This window comes from Canis lupus, chromosome X (genome assembly GCF_011100685.1).
Source record: "Canis lupus familiaris isolate Mischka breed German Shepherd chromosome X, alternate assembly UU_Cfam_GSD_1.0, whole genome shotgun sequence".
NCBI lineage: Eukaryota > Metazoa > Chordata > Mammalia > Carnivora > Canidae > Canis > Canis lupus.
The window spans coordinates 77,095,135-77,112,616 of record NC_049260.1 but is presented as its reverse complement, the minus strand read 5'-3'; the positions used below and the strand labels follow the sequence as shown (position 1 = coordinate 77,112,616).

The 17,482-nt window shown below is 39.6% G+C and overlaps 1 pseudogene; it reads right to left on the bottom strand.

Annotated features, from left to right (window-relative positions):
* Positions 1-10,586: 10,586 nt before the first annotated feature.
* Positions 10,587-16,651, bottom strand: LOC100682776 (annotated as a pseudogene).
* Between the last annotated feature and the right edge of the window lie 831 nt (positions 16,652-17,482).

Genomic DNA, 17,482 nt, shown 5'->3' with positions numbered 1-17,482 from the left:
GAGGTTACCAATGGCAACATTGTTAGAAAACACAAAGGGGTTCCTTTCAGCCTTTATCTATAGTGTAAGCTCATATTTATTTTTATTGTTTCTGATAAATAAATGGTCCTTTTGTTTGTTGTTGTTATTGCAAAAACTGTACACGAACAGGAAAATTGTTGATATAAAACAAGGAATCCCCCACCTTCCTCCCTGGACCATATGAGAATAAGTTGCCAACATTATGCCCCAGAGCTCCTGAACACTTCAGTGTATATGTCTTACACAATATTGTCTTATATAACTATCAAAATCAGGAAATTGTCATTAATAATATTTACCACAAGCTAATCTTCAGACCTTGTTCAAGTTTTGCCAATTTTCCTAATAATGTCATTTGTAGCAGAAGGATCCAGGACAGAATTTTGTACTGTATACAGTTGTTCATGTCTCTTTGGTTCTCTATAATCTAAAAAATTCTTCAGTTTTGCCTTGACTTTAATGACCTTGACATTTCTGAAGACTATGTGCCAGGCATTTTGTAACTGGCCTCTTGATTTGATGTTTGCTTGATTATATGTAGGGATAATTATAGAAGTGATGTGTTTTTCTCATTGCATCCCAGCAGACAGTATGTAATTCAGATTTTTCAATTAGTTAGATATTGGACTTTGATCACTTGATTAGGGTGTTGTCTCCCAGCTTTTCTCACTGTAAAAGTATTGCTTCTCCAATAAATATTTGATACTACACAAATATTCTGTTCCTCATCAAGCTTCAAATTTACTTAAATTACTTATTTAAATTCATGTAATATATATATTATATATATAATGTATATATATATTCATGTAATATATATATTATATATATATATATAATCGACTCATGTTTTCCTGTGTAATTGAATTGGCTATAATATATCCTACCATTATTTGTTTTGGTGCTCAAAATTGTTCCTCTTCAGACTGTTTTGTTGTGTCCTTTAGATATACTCTCAATCTTCTTTGAACACTTCCTTATTATCTGGCACAAGATACCCCAGAGTCATTTTGTATTTTCCCTGTCCCAGACCTGGAATTAAATATTTCTTTAAAAAGCCCTGGTTCATTTTAGTGACTGAAAGTATTTAGAGAAAAATAAAAGCACTAGGTGGACCCAGCTGCTACTGGAGTGTTGCTACTTCCAGGTTTTCTTAGTGGACAGAGCTAGGGAACATAAACACGCACACACACACTCAAACACATTTTTTACATGTATGTTTTCCCCAAGTATCTTTAAACACCTTGGAAATTATTGGTTCTCACTCATAATCCTAAATTCAATCCAAGATTGTGTATTGTAATAGTGAGCAATAACATTGGTCTTTCACTCAGTTGGTGGATTAACCATTGTGCTTAATCAAAATAGTACTATTTAATTGTTAACACTATGAATATAGTGACTTTGTTTTCTAAGAAGTCAGATAATGAAAATTGGAACAATTGAAATACCAATGGCAGCATGACCAAGACATCACTAAAAAAGACTAAATGATTGCTATTTTAGTGACAGATGGAAGAATATATAAAACTGGGCTAGTAAGGTAAATACTAAAACAGAACATCCTGCAAAATATGCAGAAAAGAATTTGGAATAGAACATGATGGAGAAGGTGATGTGAAAGTATATACAGAGACTGAATCTCATAATTATAGAATGAAATAGTCAAGGTTTTCTAAACTAATCTTTTTTTTTTGCATTTCATTAAAAAGACACGATACTTAGTTAAAAACACTGACAGCCAAATTAGCTGGATATACTGAACAAATGAACTTGCATTACCTTACAGTTCTCTCAATTGCTCTATGAAAGCAGGTGAAATTATATTTTATGATCTAAAAGATGTAACTAAAATATCCTTTGGATGAACAAAAGGGGTAATTTTGACAAATGTGATAAGTGTGAAGGGCTCTTACAGTGTAGAACCAATTCTGTAAGATCTAACCAACAATCATGCTTTCTACAGTATATTAAGTGATGCCTCAAATCTTGACCAAAAAAAAACAAACAAAATCTTAACTGTAGAGAATAAACTGATGGTTACCAGAGGGTGGGGGTGGGGGTGGGGGAATGAATAAAATACATGATGGGGATTAAGGAGAGCACTTGTTGTGATGAGAACTGGATGATGTGTGGAAGTGTTGAATCACTATATTGTACACCTGCAACTATAATAATACTGCAGGTTAACTATACTGGAATTTAAAATTAAATTTTAAAAAAGGCAGGGCAGAAGGCATGAACAGAAATTTCTCCAAAGAAGACATCCAGATAGCCAACAGACACTTGAAAAGATGCTCATCATCACTTATCATCAGGGAAATGCAAAGGAAAACTACAATGAGATATCACTTCACACCTGTAAGAGTGGCTAAAATCAGCAACACAAGAAATAACAGTGGTTGGTGAGAATGGGGAGAAAAAGGAACACTTGACACTGTTGGTGGGAATGCAAACTGCTGCATCCACTGTGGAAAACAGTATGGAATTTCCTCAAAAAGTTAAATATAGAACTACTTTGTGACTCGTGATCCAACAATTGCTCTATTGGATATTTACCCAAAGAAAACAAGAACACTAATTCAAAGTGATGCATGCACCCCTGTGTTTATAACAGCATTATTTACAATAGCCAAGATATGGAGGCAGTGCAAGTGTCCATCCATAGATGAATGAATAAAGAAGTGATTATATATATGGAATAATAATTATATTATATTGATATATATTATATATCAATTGATATGTAAGATATAGAATTATATATAATGGAATATTTATTGTATTATATATATAATGGAATATTATTCAGCCATAGAAAAGATTGAAATCTTGCCACTTGCAATGACATAGATGCTGCTAGAGAATATAATGGTAAGTGAAATAATTCAGAGAAAGACAAATACCATATGATTTCACTAATATATGAAATTTAAGAAACAAAACAAACAAGCAAAAGGAAAAAATTAAGAAAGACAAACCAAGAAACAGACTCTTAATTTTAGAGAAAAAATGGATGGTTACCAGAGAGAGGAATGAGGGCATTTGTTAAATAGGTAATGGAGTTTAAGTAGTGTACTTCTCCTGATGAGCACAGGGTGATGTATGGAAGTGTTGAATTACTATATTGTTCACCTGAAACTAATATAACACTGTATGTTAAAAAATAAAATTGAATAAAATTTAAAAACCCAAATTCCCTTAGTTCTTAGGTATGTTGGTTTGAAAAATGGAGATTCAATTAGTTTTTTTTTATTTCTATGAATATTTAAATGCAACTGCAGAAAAGATATAGCAAAGGATTTTATATCTTCTCTAAATTCAAACAAGATTTCATTCACCTATATGCACTTTTGGAAGATAGTACAAATGTAAATTTTGGTAAATTGCACTAACAGTCTATAAATTTCTTTTCAAATAAGAAGATCCTACTTGTTAAATATGGTGTACTAGTTGCACACAACACTGGTACAAAGAGGTGTGATTTACTTACCTGTGACATTGAGACTTTCATAATGAAAATTCTTGTCACTTTTCAGTTTCCTCAAAGCAAACAGTAGCTCTCAGTGAGATTTTTGACTGTATGAAAATAGAAAAAATAGGAGATAGCTTCCTTAGGCATGTGCCCATGAGATGGCCATCAATGTTCCTGGCCATAGAAAATACATTAAAATGTTGGTCAGACATGTTTTTCTGTAATTTGGAGATATATTGAAAATATGAATGGAGAAATGGATTAAATTAAAATAGATACAACTTGGAATAAGTCCAGGTAATTATACTGAGTGAAAAAAGACCATCCCAAAAAGTTACACAGTATCTGATACCACTTATATAATATTTTGAAATGACACAATTTTAGAAATGAAGGATATCTCAGCGGTTGTCAGATGCTAGTGATAGAAGCGTCGGTGTAGGAGGAAGGTGGGTGGAGTCAAAGGGCAATAAAAGGGATCACTGTGGTTTTGGAGCTAATTACTATCTTGAATATAGTGGTGGATGCATGAACCTACACAGGTGATAAAATTGTATAGAATTTAATACACACACTCACACACACATACACATAAATAAGTACAAGTAAAATCGTGGAAATATGAATAAGACAGGTGGATTAATATTCATAGTTGGGTCAAGATATTCTACTACAGTTTTGCAAAATGTCATCATTTTTGCAAAATGTCACTCCACCATTCGGGAGTATGGGAAAATGTAAATGGAATGTCTGTTTTATTTTTCTACAACGACATGGGACTCTATAATTATTTCAGTTGAAATTTCAATTAAAAAATTAGAGCTAGGTAATCCACTGAATGGGAGAAGATATTTGCAAATGACATATCCAACAAGGGGCTAATATCCAAAATATATAAAGAACTTATAGAACTCAACATCAAAAAACAATCCAATTTAAGAAATGGGCAGAGACCCTGATGTTTATAGCAGCAATATCCACAATAGCCAAACTGTGGAAGGAGCCTCGGTGTCCATCAAAAGATGAATGGGTGAAGAAGACGTGGTCTATGTATACAATGGAATATTACGCAGCCATTAGAAATGACAAATACCCACCATTTGCTTTAACGTGGATGGACCTGGAGGGTATTATGCTGAGTGAAATAAGTCAATCAGAGAAGGACAAACATTATATGGTCTCATTCATTTGGGGAATATAAAAAATAGTGAAAGGGAATAAAGGGGAAAGGAGAAAAAATGAGTGGGAAATATCAGAAAGGGAGACAGTACATGAGAGACTCCTAACTCTGGGAAACGAACAAGGGGTGGTAGAAAGGGAGGTGGGCGGGGGGTGGGGGTGACTGGGTGACAGACACTGAGGGGGGCACTTGAAGGGATGAGCACTGCGTGTTATTCTATATGTTGGCAAATTGAACACCAATAAAAAATAAATTTAAAAAATGGGCAGAGGATCTGAAAAAACATTTTCTTCAAAGAAGACATGCAGATGGACAACAGACACATGAAAAGTTGTTCAACATTACTAATTATCAGGAAAATGCAAATTAAAACCACAATGAGATATCACTTTACATCTATCAGAAAGACTATAATAAAAAACATAGGAAGTGACAAGTGGTAAAGATGCAGAGAAAATGGAAACCTTGTGTACTATTAGTGGGAATGCAAATTGGTGCGGCCACTGTGGAAAATAGCAATGACATTCCACAGAAAAATTAATAATAGAATTGCCATATGATATAGAATGTACTGGATAACCAAGTTTTTTTTTCCACAGGGAGGCTGTGAGCATTAAAAGATATAACACCTATGTCAAACAGATGCATGTATAATCCTCTGCCAAGGGTATCTGTGTTCAAGGAATTTCTTATTCCAACTACTCCTTGTCCTATTGGGGATTCCAGGGGATCTGGAGAGGAAATGACTGTCAAGATAAAGGTAAATGGGTTTCTATAGCACTGTACTACAACACCAATAGATAACTCCTTTCACAATCCAAAGAAAGTCTTAATTTCATCCATAGAAGAAGAGTATTATCAGAGAACACTGAACTAAATTCCTCAGGTGTCTAGGGCTTGAATCAAGGAAATAGAACTCATATGGAGAAAGAAGGATGACAGATTCAGCGAGTGTGAGGCTGCTTGTGAATGGGTAGTGTCCTAAGGACTGTGGGATTCACTCAGCAGCATTTAGGGTATATTCCTCTTTATCCATGACCAGAACACTTGACAGAATTTGGGAGTTGTGACTAGGGGTCTTCAGTCCCAGTGCTGAGCCATTCCAGGGTTAGTTCCTTCCTCTTCATGTCCTGCATTATCACATGGGTGCTCACTGAGCATCTGTCACTCTTCACATCTCCAGTGGCCCAGGGGCTGCAAAGGTTATAGCAATAGTTTCACAAGGTCCATGTACTTGCAGAAGTTATGGTAAACCTCTTTAGAACCTCTTTAATGTATAAAAAGGATGAAGGGCTCACTGGAGTAGTCAAAGACTCCCCAAAGATGAGCCGGCCCTGGCACAGTGGGCAGTACTAATGGAAGCTGGATGGGAGGGAGGGAATGGGGAGTCCAGCCTGACTGTTGAAGAGTAGGGGCTCCCAGGTGAGCAGACATGGCTCAAAGGTAACTGGTTGGACACTTCAGGGGACTGAGACCATCCTGGTTTAGGAATAATTGCAGGATTATTATGGATTTGCTTCTTTGTGATATACATGAACTTCTAGGAAGTCTGGGTGAGATCAAAGCCTTGCCTTACCTAGGGGATACTTGGTTAGAGGTGTGTCCTCCTACCTCTACCTCACCACCACCTTTTCTGATACAGGCTAGGGTACTAAGAAGAGCCAGGCATCATTTCTTCCTGCTTTATTTTATTTTGGAGGGATGAGGACAGTGTCTAACCTTGTCTGTTCTAGGTCTGAGGTTCCTGCCTTTGGATATGGCCATTGAAGGGCTAAAGTGCTCACATCCAACCACTGGCTTTCTCCAGCACAGAGGCTACAGGACAGTGGGATGGCAAACGGCTGTGAATGAAGGAAGACTTGGGGATCATTAAGGGCACGATGCCATTAAAACTTTACGAGCAGTTGGAGGGGGAGCTAAGATGACAATGTAGTAGAAGGACCCAGGCTTCCATCATCTCTCAAACATGACTAGATAGCTCTCAAATCATTTTGAATACCCAAGAGATTGACCTGAGGACTGATAGAGCAAAGTGTACAACTTGAGGGAGAGAAGAGGCCACACTGAGGAAGGTATACAGAGATGTGGTTTGGGAGACAAATGGATCAGAGGTGCTGTGGAAGGGAGGGAACCCTGGTAGCAGCGAAAAGAGAGAGAAAGAGAGACAGAGAGGAATGAGTGCACAGGGGATGGCACAAGAACAGTTCCCTGGAGCCATTGCTTGGTAAAGTGAAAGGGGTTGATTTTCATGAGTTTTTGCAACCAGCATAGGGCTCAAAGACTGGAGATTTAGTGGTCAGAGGCTTGGCTGTGTTAGAACCCTGAAGGTACTGCCCTGCTCCCAGAGAAAAGGCAGGCAGGCAATGATAAGGCAGACAGTGTGACCTGAGGATCATCTAAGGGGTACAGGTGTTCCTTTTTTTAAGATTTTATTTTTTTTATTTGAGAGAGAGAGAGAGAGAGAGAGAGAGGAAGTACACTAGCAGGGCAGAAGCAGATGGAGGGAGAGAGAGAAGTAGACTCCCAGCTGAGTAGAAAGCCTGTTGAGGGGCTAAGTCCCAGGATGCTGGGATCATGACCTGAGCCAAAGGCAGACACTTAACTGACTGAACCACCCAGGTGCCCCAGGAGTTTTCTCTTCTTGGAGTGCATCTGTGAGAGGTGGCATTGTCTTTCCTGGGACAAAAAAGCCAGTGGGCACCATTTCCCTCTCCCACCCCTCAGCATAGGTGCAGAGACACCTGCTGAGGGTGGCTAGCCCAGACATTAGCTGTTTGACATGCTTTGCTCCAAATCCCTAGCCCCTGTACTCTGATATGAATGCCCTTCCTGGTCAAACCTGCATCTGTCTCAGTGAAGTAAGATCTTTATTCAGAAGACCAGTGCAGGGCCTTGCCACACCAAGTCTCTACAATTTGGAGTTTTAAAAGTTAGCAAGCTTGGCTGTGATAGGGCCCAAAGTGCACTGTTATGCTCCAGGCAGGCAAGCAACTGCAACCTGGGGACAGTGTGAATAGTGATCTGATTAATGCTTAGGATGCACAAGGGGAAATTATTCCTTCTTCTGTGAAGGCTTCCTGAGAGAAGCAGGCATGGACTCCCCTCTCTGGAGAAAAAGGAGCAGGCTGGTCCATTTCCTTCCCTTACCCCTCAGCATAAACCAACTTCAATAAACAGCAGAGCAGCCAACACTGGCTGCCTAACCTGCTTACACCACGTTCTCCCCCTCCCAATCTCCACTCTGTTCTCTGTTGGTACTGCTTTTCTCAGGCAGGTGTGCCTAAGGACCAGTATATAGCAGGCCCCTTTCCCAGAAGACCAGCACAACCTCCCCTCCATGCACTACATCTACTGACCAGAAAGCTCTACAAAGCTACAGGTCTATAGGAAATGCTTTCAGGTCTCATTTAACAAGCAGATCAGAATACAACCAGGTTAAAACTCCCCACACTCTGACCAAGGTCCAAACACTGTCTACTGCAGGCAAGGACTGACCTGAGGGAAAGAGCAGTCAAACCACAGCAGCAGAGTGCACACAGCACACACCAGAGACACTTCTTGAAGCACCAGGCCTTGAACATTATATGACCTCTTCTTTATAAGTCCATTACTCACAGGAGCAGGAGATATAGCAGGGTTTTCTAATACACAGAAGAAGACAAAGTCTGAGACAAAATAACAAAATAGAGGAATTCATCCCAAAAGAAAGAACAAGAAAAAGTTATGGTCATAGATGTAATCAAAACATATAAGTAATATGCCTGATGCAGAATTTAAAGCAACAATCATAAGGATACTAGCCGGGCTTGAGGAAAGCATGTAAGACATCAGGGAGACCCTCACTGCAGAGATAAAAGAGCTAAAAAATAATCAGGCAGAAATGAAAAATGCAATATCTGAGGTTTGAAATTGACTGGATATAATGACAAGGATGGAAGAAACAGAGGAAAGAATAAATGATATAGAAGACAGATTTATGGAAAATAATGAAGCTGAATGAAGGAGAGAAAGAAGAATAATGGATCATGAAAGTAGACTAGAGAACTCAGTGACATACATAATAACATTTGTATCATAGGATTCCCAGAAGAAGAAGAGAGAGAAAAGGGGGAAGGTTTGTTTGAGGAAATAATAGCTGAAAATTTCCCTCATCTGGGGAAAGAAACAGACATCCAAATCCAGAAGGCACAGAGAACTCATTCCCATAAAAATCAACAAAAGCAGGACAACACCAAGACACACTGTAGTTAAATTTGCAAAATATAGAGATTAAGAAAAAAATCCTAAAAGCAGCAAGACAAAGGAAGTCCCTAACTTACAAGGGAAAGCCTATAAACTTAGCAGCAGATCTTTCCACAGAAACATGGCAAGCCAAAAAAGAGTGACATGATATATTCACTGTGCTGACTGGGGAAAATCTGCAGCTAAGAATACGCTATCCAGCAAAGCTATCATTCAGAATAGGAGAGATGAAGAGTTTCACAAATAGGGGCTCCTGGGAAGCTTAGTTAAGTGTCTGATTTGATTTTTGGCTCAGGTCATGATCTCAGGGTCCTGGGATTGAGCCCTACATCAGACTCTGCACTATGTGGGGAGTCTGCATGAGATTCTCTCTCCCTCGCCCCTTTCCCCACTCATACATTCTCTCTCTCTAAAATAAATAAATAAATCTTTAAAAAAATGAGTTTCCCAGACAAACAAAAAATAAAGGAGTTCATGACCACTAAACCAGTCCTGCAAGAAATAGTAAAAGGGACTCTTGGAGGGGAAAGGAAAGACCAAAAGCAGCAAAGATGAGAAAGGAACAGAGAAAATCTCCAGAAACAATAAAAAACAAGTAAAAAAAGACAATAAATACTTATCTATCAATAATTACTCTGCATGGACTACATGCTCCAATAAAAAGACATAGGGTGTCAGAATAGATTTTAAAAAAACAAGACTCATCTATATGCTGCCTACAAGAGACTCATTTTATTTTTTAAAGATTTTATTTATTCTTTTGACACAGAGAGAGAGAGAGAGCATAAACAGTGGGAGCAGCAAGCAGAGGGAGAGGGAGAAGCAGACTCCCCACTGACAAAGGAGCCTTATGCAGGCCTTGATACAAGGACCCTGGGATCATGACCCCAGCCAAAGACAGATGCTTAACCAACTGAGCCACCACATCTTTGGTGTCCTAAGAGACTCATTTTGACATAAAGCCTCCTGCAGATCAAAAGTGAGGGGATGGAGAAACATTTATTATGCAAATGGACATCAAAAGGAAGCCAGAGTAGCAATACTTCTATCAAACAGATTAGATTTTAAATTAAAGACTGCAACAAAAGATGAAGAAGGGCATCATATCCTTTTCTTTTCTCTTCTTTTTGGAGCATCAGAACAGCTTTATTATGGATTTAGGGCTGCAGAGACAGTGTATGTAATCAAATGATCCCCAGGAATATGTATGGGGTGGATGAAACAAAGGAGAACTTGGGTGATCACATCGATAGACACTCGCCTATGCTAAGAAATCAGATCGCTGATAAAAAATCGTACTTAGAGCTGTGCAAAATCAAATCCTCCCTTTGCAACAGAGATGTGGGGGGCAGGGGAGTTGGGTGGAAGAAGAGGTAAGAAATAAAGAGGGTTCTTATTTTTATGTGGGCAGTTTTGGGGAAGAGAGACAAGTCCTCCATTCCAATCCCATCACATCGTTGTTTCCCTCCCAGTCATGAAAGTAAGTCTTTGGAATACAGGTAACTTCCAATCAAGTAAATTCTTATGGAGGCAAGAGGGATAAGATAAAGGTAGAACTGCGGGGACTCATGTTTTCTATTCCCTTCCCCCCCCCTCTCCGCTCTAAATGGCAGGGGAGATGCACAGAATTCAGTCACAGGCAAAAAGTTGCTTAGTTCATGTGATTTATCAGATCTCCTGTCCTAAAGGGGAGACAGTTTCTTGTAGAACAAGGTGAAGGAGATGATTCTGCTCAGCACTCAGCAGTGGCCATATCTCCACTTGTAGTGACTTGACTGACAGCTTCTGTGTCCTTTTCGTGGGTAGCCATGACCAAGGACTGGAGCAGCAGGAACAGCTCCTCAGGAAGCTGGCCACTGCTCTCCTGCCCATGGCTGTCAAAAGCCACCCAGGAGTACTTCTCTAGAGTATGGGCATGCTCTGGTAGGAGCTTGGTGGGTGGTGGTTGCAGGAGGAGCAGCAGCTGCACGTGGGACACCTTGAAGCAGGGACCAACACGTTGAAGAAGGCTTCCAGCTTGGTGGGAGTGGGCTCACCAGGTGCAGAGCCAGTGCTTGCATGTAGCAGTGTGGCAGGCAGGACCGGGGCTGTGGGGGCAGCAATCCGGGCAGCATCTTTGGCAGCTGTACTGGTGGCTGCAGAGCTCCCACGCCAGGTGCTGCATGTGTGTAAAGATAGCCAGGACACCCTTGTAGTGGCACACCAGCAGCTGGCAGGAGGTGGCATCACTCAGCCCCTGCAGTGTGGCCAGGGGCAACTGCGGGAGGTGCAGCTGGACAGTATGCTGGAAGTGGTTGGCGGCGACGGGCGACCAGCTGGCCCAGCTTGAGGTGCAGGCCCACCGCACTGCATAGAGCCCTGCAGCAGCTTTGCGTAGGCAGGGGGGCAGATGAAGTGCTGGCACAGGTTGGGCACCTCCAGCAGGAAGAGGCCCGCGGCCTTTGTCAGCACCTGCGCTTCCCTGGCTATGGAAGAGTGCCTGTTGGCAGTGCATCACAGCCAGCTGGTACCAGGCTGGGTAGGGCAGGCAGTCCTGGGCCCCACAGCTCACAGGAAGTGCATTGTATCCTAATGAAGGGTAGTATCTAACAATAAGATCTAACCATTGTAAATATTTATGCCCCAACTTGGTAACACCCAAATATATCAAACATTACTAACAAACGTAGAGGAACTCATTGATAATAATATGACAATAGTAGGGGACTTTAACACCCCACTTACAGCAGTGAACAGATCATCTAAGTAGAAGATCACAAGGAAACAATGGTATGAATGACACACTGGACCAGATGGACTTCACAGATGTTCAGAACATTTCACCCTAAAGCAACAGTATACACATTCTTTTCAAGTGCAAATGGGAGATTCTCCAGAATAAATGACATGCTAGGTCACAAATCAGCCCTCAACAAGTACAAAAAGATTGAGATCATACTATGCACATTTTCTGACCACAATGCTATGAAACTTGAAGTCGATCACAAGAAAAAATTTGGAAAGAACACAAATACATGGACCACAAATACATCCTACTAAAGAATGAATGGGCCAACCAGGAAATTAAAGAAGAAATAGGAAATACATGGAAACAAAGAAAATGAAAACATGATGGTCCAAAATCTTTGGAATGCAGCAAAAAAGGTTTTAAGAGGGAAGTATATAGCAATACAGGCCTACCTCAAGAAGCAAGAGATATCTCAAATAAATAACCTAAACTTACATTGAAAGGAGCTAGAAAAAGAACAACAAATGAAGCCCAAAGCCAACAGATAAAGGGAAATAATAAAGATTAGAGAAGAAATAAATGACATAGACAATAAAAAAAACAGTAGAACAGGTCAATGAGATCAGAAGCTGGTTCTTTGAAAAAAAATTAATAAAATTGATAAGCCCTTAGCCAGACATACGAAAAAGAAAAAAGAATGGGGCACCTAGGTGGCTCAGTCTGTTAAACATATACCTTTGGCTCAAGTCATGATCCCAAGGTCCTGGAATTGGGCTCCATGTTGGGCTCCCTGCTCTGGTAGAAGTCTGCTTCTCCTTCTGCCCCTCCCCTGCTTTTGCTCTCTCTTGCCCATGCTCTCTCTCTCTCTCTCTCTCTCTCTTTCTCTCTCTCTCTCCCTCTCAAATAAGTAAATAAAATCTTTTAAAAAAGAGAGAATGGACCCTAATCAATAAAATCACATATGAGACAGGAGAAATAACGACTAATAACCACAGAAGTACAAACATTTATAAGAGAATATTATGAAAAATTTTATGCCAAGAAATCAGACAATCTGAAAGAAATGGATAAATTCCTACAAACATATAAACTATCCAGACTGAAATGGAAAGGAATAAAAAAGTTGAACAGATTGATAACCAGCAAAGAAACTGAATCAATATTGAAAAATCTCCCAACAAACAAGAGTCAAGGGCCAGATGGCTTCTCGGGAATTCAACCAAACATTTAAAAAAGAATTAATACCTATTTTTCTCAAACTATTCCAAAAAACAGAAATGGAAAGAAAACTTCCCAACTCATTATACAAGGCCAGCATTACACTGATACCAAAACCAGACAAAGATTCCACTAAAAAAAGAGAACTACAGGTCGATATCCCTGATGAACACTGATATAAAAATTGTCAACAACTTACTAGCAAATCTAATGCAATAATACATCAAAATAATCATTCACCACAATGAAGTAGGATTTATTCCTGGGTTGCAAGTGTAGTTCAATTTTTGCAAATCAATAAACATGATACACCACATTAATAAAAGAAAGGATAAGAACCATATAAGCCTCTCAATAGATGTAGAAAAAGCATATGACAAAGTACAACATCCATTCATGAAAAAACCCTCAACAAAGTAGGTTCAGAGGGAACATGCCTCAAGATCTTAAAGGCCAAATATGAAAAACCCACAGCTAATATCATTCTCAAGAGGGAAAAACTAAGAGTTTTTCCTGCAATCAGGAACAAGTTAGGGAAGTCTATTCTAACCATTGTTATTTAACAGTGCTGCAAGTCCTAGCCTCAGCAATCAAACAACAAAAAGAAATAAAAGGCATCTAAATTGGCAAGGAAGAAGTCAAACTTCCAGTATTTGTGAATGACATGGTACTTTACATAGAAAACCCCAAAAAATTCCACCAAAAAAATTTTCCAGACCTGATACACGAATTCAGTAATGTCGAAGGATACAAAAATCAATGTACATAAATATGTTGCACTTATATACACCAATAATGAAGTAGCAGAAAAAGAAATTAAGGAATTTATCCCATTTACAATTGCACAAAACCCCTAAGATAGCCAGGAATAAACCTAAAGAAAGAGGTAAAACATTTGTACTCTGAAAACTCTAGAACACTGATGAAAGAAATTCAAGACAACACAAAGAAATGGAAAGACATTCCATGCTCATGGATTGGAAGAACAAACATCGTTAAAATGTCTATACTACCCAAAACAATCTACACATATAATGCAATTCCTATCAAAATACTACCAGCATTTTTTGCAGAGCTAGAACTAACAATCCTGGAATTGTTTGGAATCACCAAGGACCCTGAAGAGCCAAAGGAATCTTGAAAAAGAAAAGCAAAGCTGGAGGCATCACATTTCTGGACTTCAAGCTTAATGATCAAGACTGTATGGTACTGGCACAAAAAAATAGACACATAGATGAACAGAATAGAAAACCCAGAAATGGATCCACAACTATATGGTCAACTAACTTTTGACAAAGCAGAAAAGAATACCCAATGGGAAAAAGACAGTCTCTTCAACAAATGTGTTGTGCCCGAGACTGCGAATCCAAGAAACCACCAAGGAGCCAACACCAATGCAAACATACGAGGGTTTATTTGCAAGCTCGAGCTTGGGTCCAAGTATACCCGACACAGCGGAACAGGGACTTGGGCCCCGAGGTGGGTTTCAGCTTAGTTTTATGGGCTGGTCTAGGGGACCTCCCCAAGGGGTGGAGGACTTTTTCAAGTTCTGTTTACATTCTGATATGGGGCTTTCAAGGGCATTGAGCTCTGTTCTCATTCTGATATGGGACTTTCTGCTACTGGCTTGGGCTCTGTTCTCATTCTAATATGGGGCTTTCTAGGACATTAAGCTGTAAGCTGTTTTTTTTTTTTTTTCCCTGTAACTGAAGTAATGTAAATTTCAGCTCTTATTCACAGGGCCCTGGGATGGCTGTACTTGTGCTAACGCTGAACTTAAAGTGGAATGGCCTTAATTTTCTCGGCCTCCACAAAATGGTGTTGGGAAAACTGGATAGCAACATGCAAAAGAATGAAACTGGATCACTCTTTTACACCATACACAAAAATACATTTAAAATAGATGAAAGATGTAAATGTGAGATAGGAAACTATCAAAATCCTAGAGGAAAACACAGGTAGTAACCTCTTTGATATCAGAAGTAGCAACTTCTTTTTAGATATGTCTCCTGAGGCAAAGGGAACAAAAGCTAAAATAAACTATTGGAACGTCATCAAAATGAAAAGCTTCTGCACAGCAAAGGAAATACTCAACATAGCTAAAATGCAACCTTCAGAATGGAAGAAGATATTTGTAAATGACATATCTAATAAAGGGTTAGTATCCAAAATATATAAGGAACCTATTAAACTCAACACCCAAAAAAAATCTAATTAAATAATGGACAGAAAACATAAATAGACATTTCCCCAAAGAAGACATCCAGATGGCAAACAGACACATGAAAAGATGTTCAGCATCATTCATCATCAGGGAAATACAAATCAAAATTACAATGAGATATCACCTTATACCAGTCAGAATGGCTAAAACTAGCAACACATGAAACAACAGATATCGGTAAGGAGAAAGGGGAACCCTCTTGCACTTTTGTTGGGAATGCAAACTGGTGCAGCCACTCTGGAAAACAGTATGAAGCTTCCTCAAAAATTTAAAGATAAAACTACCTTGTAATTCAGTAATTGCACTACTAGGTATGTAACAAAAGGATACAAAAATATTGGTTCGAAGGGATACATGCACCCCAATGTTTATAATAGCATTATTTCCAGTAGCCATGGAAAGAGGCCAAGTGCCCATCAACGGATGAATGGATAAAGTGGTTATATACATACAATGGAATATTAGCCATCACAAAGAATGAAATATTGCCATTTGCAATGATGTGGATGGAGCTAGAGTGTATTATGCTAAGAGGAGTCAGTCAATCAGAGAAAGACTAATACCATATGATTTAACTCCTATGTGGAGTTTAAGAAACAAAACAGGAACATAAGTGGGGAGAAGAGAGCCAAACAGGAAACAGGCTCTTAACTATAGAGAACAAACAAGGTTGTTGGAGGGGTTGTGGGTGGGGGGATGGGTTAAGTAGGTAATGGAGACTAAGGAGGGCATTTGCTGGGATGATCACTGGGTATTGTATGTAAATGATGAATCACTAAATTCTACACCTGAAATTCACATTATACTGTACATTAACTAACAGGAATTTAAAGAAAAAGTTTAGGAAAAAATGAAAAAATCTTACCAAGACCAAAACAAACAAACAAATCAAAGAACAACAAAAATGGTATAAGCAGTCAAATAAGATCAATGGGATCCTTATTTAGAAAGATGAGCAGTTTGGGGCACATTCAATACTTTGGGTTAAGGATGATAGGCAGGAATCCCAGGGGCAAGTGTACCTGATTAGTTCTCAGGTTCTGAGGCAAAGTGTCAGGAGCATAGAGTGACACATAAGATCTAGAGGTGTTCCGAAAAAGGCACACAAGCTAGTTGGAAATGAGTGATGGATAAAGGACATCATTATGGCCACTACCCCTGGAGACCTGCAGCTACTTCTGGGGCTCCTGCCCTACTAAGGCTCCAAGATCCTGAAAGGGACAGGAAGGGATGGTCCATCACCTACCACATCAGTAACCTTGTAAAAAGTGCACCTTGTTGGAGGTGTCCATGAACTTGAGGCCTTTGTGCATAATGGATAGGAAAAGAAGTGATGTACAGGGAATAATGCCTCTTCACTGAGCTAAACTCACATGATGTCCACAGCCCCAGGCTCCCTGACACTCTATTCCTAAACAGAGTGTGTCAGGACCCAGAGAAATGAGCAGAGCGGCTGCTTCTGGACCCTCCGGGCTGGACTCCCATTTGCTGCCTTCCGTCTTCCCATGTCACACTTTATCCCATACCATAATCGACCTGCTTCTTGGTAAAGGCATCTACCATTGCATCTGTCTCTTGAAGATCTTCAGCTCAGGAGACCAGATTCTGTGGAAACAAGTACTGACAGGGCTTAGGAAATAACATTGGCACCCAGGGGTGGGGAGGTGGGCAACCAAATCAGGCCATTCTGTTATCAGTGTTTCTTTCTTTTTTTTTTCTCATTAAAATTTTGTTTTAATGGGTCTCCAAATTCTGTAACAGATTTTTGGTCAAGTTGTTTCCATTAAAAAATACTGATTTAAAAAACTAATAACTTAAAACTGCCACACACACACACAAACAAATGGTCCACAAAACATTCTCCTTTCCTTCTGAAGGTTTTATGACGCATTGTTATCATTAACCAGTCTTTTACTATTAAACTTAAATGGCCAATTGACACAAACAGTTCGGAGGCTGTTCTTCCACCACTGATTAAGACTGGGGTGGCAGGTATTGGGGGTAATATTCATTTAGTCTTCTGAGCTTTCTGGGCAGACTTGGTGACTTTGTCATCTCCAGCTGCCTTCTTGTCCACTGCTTTTATGACACCCACAGCAGCCGTCTGTCTTGTGTCACAAACAGCAAAACAGCCCAGAGGAGGATAGTCAGAGAAGCTCTCAACACACATTGGTTTGCCAGGAACCATGTCAACAATGGCAGCATCCCCAGATTTCAAGAACTTGGGACCGTCTTCCAGCTTTTTTCCAGAACGACTACCTATCATCTCCTTTAGCTCAGCAAACTTGCAAGCAATGTGAGCTGTGTGACAATCCAGCACAGGTGCATATCCAGCACTGATTTGGCCCGGATGGTTCAGGATAATCACCTGAGCCATGAAGCCAGCTGCTTCCA